Consider the following 6,116-nt stretch of genomic DNA (forward strand, 5'->3'; position numbering starts at 1 on the left):
AAAACTGTATTCTGATCTACAATATACCTAGGATTTTTCAGGTCTTTGAACTTGTTGGAATTAAAACAGTAGCTAAGATGTTCAAAGCTAGGGCCGTCAAATGTAAAAATATTATTAGTTCCTACACGCAAACGAAACCAATGATATTAATAAAGTCTTCATTTATCATTCATAAAGACCAACACAGTCTATGAACTAGAGATAAGCTTGAATGTGTTTTTCATACAACAACCAAATTGGAGGCATCAGAGTCAGTGAGTTGGCTTTGTAATACAATCCACCCCATGGTGAGTATGATTATCTCACAGCACTCCTTCCTCCAGCCATTCCCCCATGTTGAGTGTGCGTTGCCTAATTGTTCCTGAATATTGGTATAATGATTCACTGTTCCTTTTGTCAGTATTAGCCAGCTGCTTGTATAACATGTAGTTACGTGTGTGCTTTTTACTAGGTAGAAGCAAATTGTGCACTAAGACTTAAATGATTATAAAACAAAAACCTTAAAAGAAAATGACTCCCATAAAACTCTACGTTGTGCATTACCATTAACATTCCTATTCCTGCTGTGGATAAAATAACTGAAGTTACGGATGCTTTATTTTGTCAGATAATTGAATGTTTGCCACTGTTATCCTGTGGTTTAATTGAGGGATATGATAAACTTATATACTTATCATTATTTTTTATCTTTACCTTATCATTTTACAGGTTTGTTTTAAAGCAGTAAAAGTACATTTGCCAACTAGACTATAATGTTATTGTGTATGTTATGCTCATTTTTGGAACATTCTGTCTGTTAGTGATGAGAAACCCTTTTAGAATTTTGATTTCTCCAGCTTCAGCAAATTTTTTCACCAAATCTTATTTTATGGAAAATCGATTTGCTGCAAATGTCAAGTAATTCACTTGACCTGAAAACACATGTTTTTATCTCTGAGGTCCTCCAGAACTGTATCCAACTCATTTCAAGCTGTTTAACGTAAACACAGCCTAAGTAATGTCGAAGTGCCCTCTCCATATACAGTCATGGCACCTTTTGGAATAAATAACGGCAATCAATGGCTTCCTATAACCATCAACAAGCTTCTTACACCTCTGAACTGGAATTTTTGACCACTCTGCTTTTGCAAAGTGCTCCAGGTCTCTCATGTATGAAGGGTGCCTTCTTTCAACAGCATTTTTAACATCTCTCCACAAGTGTTCAAAGGAATTTAGATCTGAACTCATTGCTGGCCACTTCAGAACTCTCCAGCGCTTTATTTTCAGCCATTTTTAGGTGCTTCTTGAAGTTTGTTTGGGGTCAAGACCCATGACCTAGGACGCACACCCAGCTTTCTGACACTGGACACTGCATTGCAATCCAAAATTCTTTGGTAATCTTTAGATTTCATGATGACTTGCACACAATCAATGCACCCAGTGCCAGAGGCAGCAAAACAACCCCAAAACATATTTGAACCTCCACCTTATTTGACTGTTGGAACTGTGTTCTTTATTTTGGAGGCCTCATTTCATTATCAGTAAATAGTAGAATGATGTGCTTTGCCAAAAAGCTAAATCTTGTCCACATGATGCTTTTCAGAAGGAGTTTGGCTTATTCACGTACATTTTGGCAAACCGCAATCTAGCTTTTTTTTATGTCTCTGTGTCAACAGAGGTGTCCTCCTGAGTCTACAACCATAGCGTTTCATTACATTCAAATGTTGATGGATATTTTGTGCTGACACTGATGCATACTAAGCCTACGGGACAGCTTGATTTTCTTTGGAACTTGAATGGGGCTGCTTAGCCAACATCCGGACTATCCTGCATTGCAACATTTCATCAATTTTTCTCTGCCGTCCATGTCCAAGGAGATTAGCTACAGTGCCATGGGTTGTAAACTTCTTGATTATGTTGCACACCATAGACAAAGGAACATCAAGATCTCTGGATATGGACTTCCAAATCCTCAGACAATTTTCTGCTCCTCTTCATATTCTATACGCTTAGTGTGGCACACACATATACACAATGGAAAAGATTGAGTGAATTTCTCTACTTTTTATCTGATTTCAGATGTGATTTTGATGCTTGAAACAAAGTTGTCTACCCACAATTTTGGAAAGGTGTCAACAATTGTGTACTGCCCATTTTGGGGGTTTTATGTGAAATTGTGTCTAGGGTTGAGCAAAACGGATCAGTCATTTTCATAAGTCGCCGACTTTTGGCAAAGTCGGCGTCTCATGAAACCCGACCCGATCCCTGTGTGGGGTCGGCCATGCGGTACGCAACTTTTGCGCCAAAGTCGCGTTTCAATGACGCTAAAAGCGCCATTTCTCAGCCAATGAAGGTGGACGCAGAGTGTGGGCAGCATGATGACATAGATCTCAGTCCCCACCATCTTAGAGAAGGGCATTGCAGTGATTGGCTTGCTTTCTGCGGCGTCACAGCGGCTATAAAGGGGCGTTCCCGCCGACCACCATCTTACTGCTGCTGATCTGAGCGTAGGGAGAGGTTGCTGCCGCTTCGTCAGAAGCAGGGATAGTGTTAGGCAGGGTACATAAAGCCCCAAACCGCTTGTGCTGTAGCGATTTCCACTGTCCAACACCACCTTTTGTTTGCAGGGACAGTGGAAGCTACATTTTTTTTCCTCAGCGCTGTAGCTCATTGGGCTGCCCTAGAAGGCTCCCTGACCCTGATAGCTGCGTTGCTGTGTGTGTACGCCGCTGTGCAAACCAACTGCTTTTCTCAAAGCACAAATCCTGTTGTTCCTTCCTTTCTGCACAGCTATCTTGTTTGTTTGTCCACACTTTTGTTTTTTTTGTGCAGCTGTCCACTCCTTGTTATTGCTGCATGCCACACCTTGCTGAGATTACTGCAGGGAGATAGTAATTGTAGGACAGTCCCTTTTTTTTTTTTTTTTAATTCTCCCTGACAAAAAAAACATAGTGGGAGATTAAGATTGGCATTTGTGCTTGAGTTCCTGGTCTTGTGTGTGCCATCTGTCTCAAATTATTGGGGCACATAAAACCTAGTGTGTCATACTGGGAATTTTTTTAATTCTCCCTGAAAAAAAAAACAGTGGGAGATTAAGATTGGCATTTGTGCTTGAGTGCCGGTCCTGTGTGTGCCATCTGTCTCAAATTATTGGGGCACGTAAAACCTAGTGTGTCATACTGGGAATTTTTTTAATTCTCCCTGAAAAAAAAAACATAGTGGGAGATTAAGATTGGCATTTGTGCTTGAGTGCCGGTCCTGTGTGTGCCATCTGTCTCAAATTATTGGGGCACATAAAACCTAGTGTGTCATACTGGGATTTTTTTTATTTTTGTTTAAATTCTCCCTGACAAAAAAAACATAGTGGGAGATTAAGATTGGCATTTGTGCTTGAGTGCCAGTCTTGTGTGTGCCATCTGTCTCAAATTATTGGGGCACATAAAACCTAGTGTGTCATACTGGGAATTTTTTTATTTTTGTTTAAATTCTCCCTGACAAAAAAACATAGTGGGAGATTAAGATTGGCATTTGTGCTTGAGTGCCGGTCTTGTGTGTGCCATCTGTCTCAAATTATTGGGGCACATAAAACCTAGTGTGTCATACTGGGAATTTTTTTTTTTTTTTAATTCTCCCTGAAAAAAAAAACATAGTGAGAGATTAGATTAAGATTGGCATTTGTGCTTGAGTGCCGGTCTTGTGTGTGCCATCTGTCTCAAATTATTGGGGCACATAAAACCTAGTGTGTCATACTGGGAATTTTTTTAATTTTCCCTGACAAAAAAAAACATAGCGGGAGATTAAGATTGGCATTTGTGCTTGAGTGCCGGTCTTGTGTGTGCCATCTGTCTCAAATTATTGGGGCACATAAAACCTAGTGTGTCATACTGGGAATTTTTTTATTTTTGTTTAAATTCTCCCTGACAAAAAAACATAGTGGGAGATTAAGATTGGCATTTGTGCTTGAGTGCCGGTCTTGTGTGTGCCATCTGTCTCAAATTATTGGGGCACATAAAACCTAGTGTGTCATACTGGGAATTTTTTTTTTCTTTTTAATTCTCCCTAAAAAAAAAACATAGTGGGAGATTAAGATTGGCATTTGTGCTTGAGTGCCGGTCTTGTGTGTGCCATCTGTCTCAAATTATTGGGGCACATAAAACATAGTGTGTCATACTGGGAATTTTTTTAATTCTCCCTGACAAAAAAACATAGTGGGAGATTAAGATTGGCATTTGTGCTTGAGTGCCGGTCTTGTGTGTGCCATCTGTCTCAAATTATTGGGGCACATAAAACCTAGTGTGTAACATTGGGCCTGATTTTCCTTTCATTGTCAGCCACCTGTAAAGTTATATATATATCCTACAGAAGTTTGAGTTCACCTTATGTTGTTTTACAGTAACAGATACCGTTAATTTGGTTACGTTTTGCAAACAATGAGGAAGTCTGGTGGAAGAGGTCGTGGCCGTGGGCGGTCATTGTCAGCTGGTAATGATGGTAGTGGTGGTGGAGCATCAGTTGGTCGTGGTAAAAGCAATACAGCACCTAAGTCTCGAGTTGTTGAGCCAGGTTCGTTGTCTGGCTACACAAGGCCTCGAACGCTCTCTTTTCTGGGAGTAGGAAAACCGCTTTTAAAGCCGGAGCAGCAAGAACAAGTTTTGGCTTTCCTTGCTGACTCAGCCTCTAGCTCTTTTGCCTCCTCTTCTGAAAGTGCTAAATGTAAAAGCAGCGCGTCGTTAGTGGATGTTCACGGTCAGGGACAAGTCGCTTCCTTGTCTTCTTCACCCAGAACAAGAGAGAAGGATGCGTCAGGCGACACAACGGGTTACTCCATGGAGCTCTTTACACATACCGTTCCTGGGTTAGACAGTGAAACAGTTAACAGGCCATGCCCATTAGAAATTGAATCGGACATGGAGTGCACTGATGCACAGCCACAGCCAGATTACTATGCTGTTCCTTTGACTCAGACCAGAACATTGCCCTCGCAGTGTACTGAGCCAGAATCAAACCCAGCTGAGACTATGGTGCCCCGTCACGAACGCTATACCACCGGCTTACATGGTGACACAGACGAAGTTGCACACGAGATAGAAGAGGAGGTCATAGATGACCCAGTTGTTGACCCCGATTGCCAGCCATTGGGGGAACAGGGTGCAGGCAGCAGTAGTTCTGAAGCGGAGGAGGAGGAGCCACAGCAGGCATCAACATCACAACAGGTTCCATCTGCCGGGCCCGCATCTGGCCAAAAACGCGTGGCAAAACCAAAACCAGTTGGAGGACAGCGTGGCCATTCGGTTAAAGAAGCTCAGTCTGCAATGCCTGAAAAGGTATCCGATAGTAGAAAGAGTGCAGTCTGGCATTTTTTTAAACAACATCCAAATGATCAGCGCAAAGTCATCTGTCAAAAATGTTCAACTACCTTAAGCAGAGGTCAGAATCTTAAAAGTCTAAATACAAGTTGCATGCATAGACATTTAACCACCATGCATTTGCAAGCCTGGACTAACTACCAAACGTCCCTAAAGGTTGCAGCACCCTCGGCCAATGAAGCTAGTCAGCAACGCTACATCCCTTCCCTCACTGTAAGCCCACCATTTCCTGCACCACCTGCAGTATCTGTGCAGCTTTTGTCTCCAGGCCAAAGCAGTCAGGGAATCACCAGGTTCGTAGTAGGAAACACTGCATGTAGGGCACCGGCAAGAATACCATCTCCAACCCTCTCTCAGTCTGCCATGTCCACCGGCACCACCGCTAGTTCCACGATCTCCAGCTCTCCAGTCCAGCTCACCCTACATGAGACTCTTTTTAGGAAAAGGAAGTACTCATCCTCGCATCCGCGTACACAGGGTTTGAACGCCCACATTGCTAGACTAATCTCATTAGAGATGATGCCCTACCGGTTAGTTGAAAGCGAAGCTTTCAAAGCGCTGATGGACTATGCTGTACCACGCTACGAGCTACCCAGTCGACACTTCTTTTCTAGAAAAGCCATCCCAGCCCTCCAACAGCATGTTAAAGACCGCATCGTCCATGCACTCAGGCAATCTGTGACTACAAAGGTGAACCTGACAACAGATGCATGGACCAGTAGGCATGGCCAGGGACGTTACGTGTCCATCACGGCACACTGGGTGAATGTG

Source organism: Ranitomeya variabilis, chromosome 1, assembly GCF_051348905.1.
Source record: "Ranitomeya variabilis isolate aRanVar5 chromosome 1, aRanVar5.hap1, whole genome shotgun sequence".
In the NCBI taxonomy this organism is placed as follows: Eukaryota; Metazoa; Chordata; class Amphibia; order Anura; family Dendrobatidae; genus Ranitomeya; species Ranitomeya variabilis.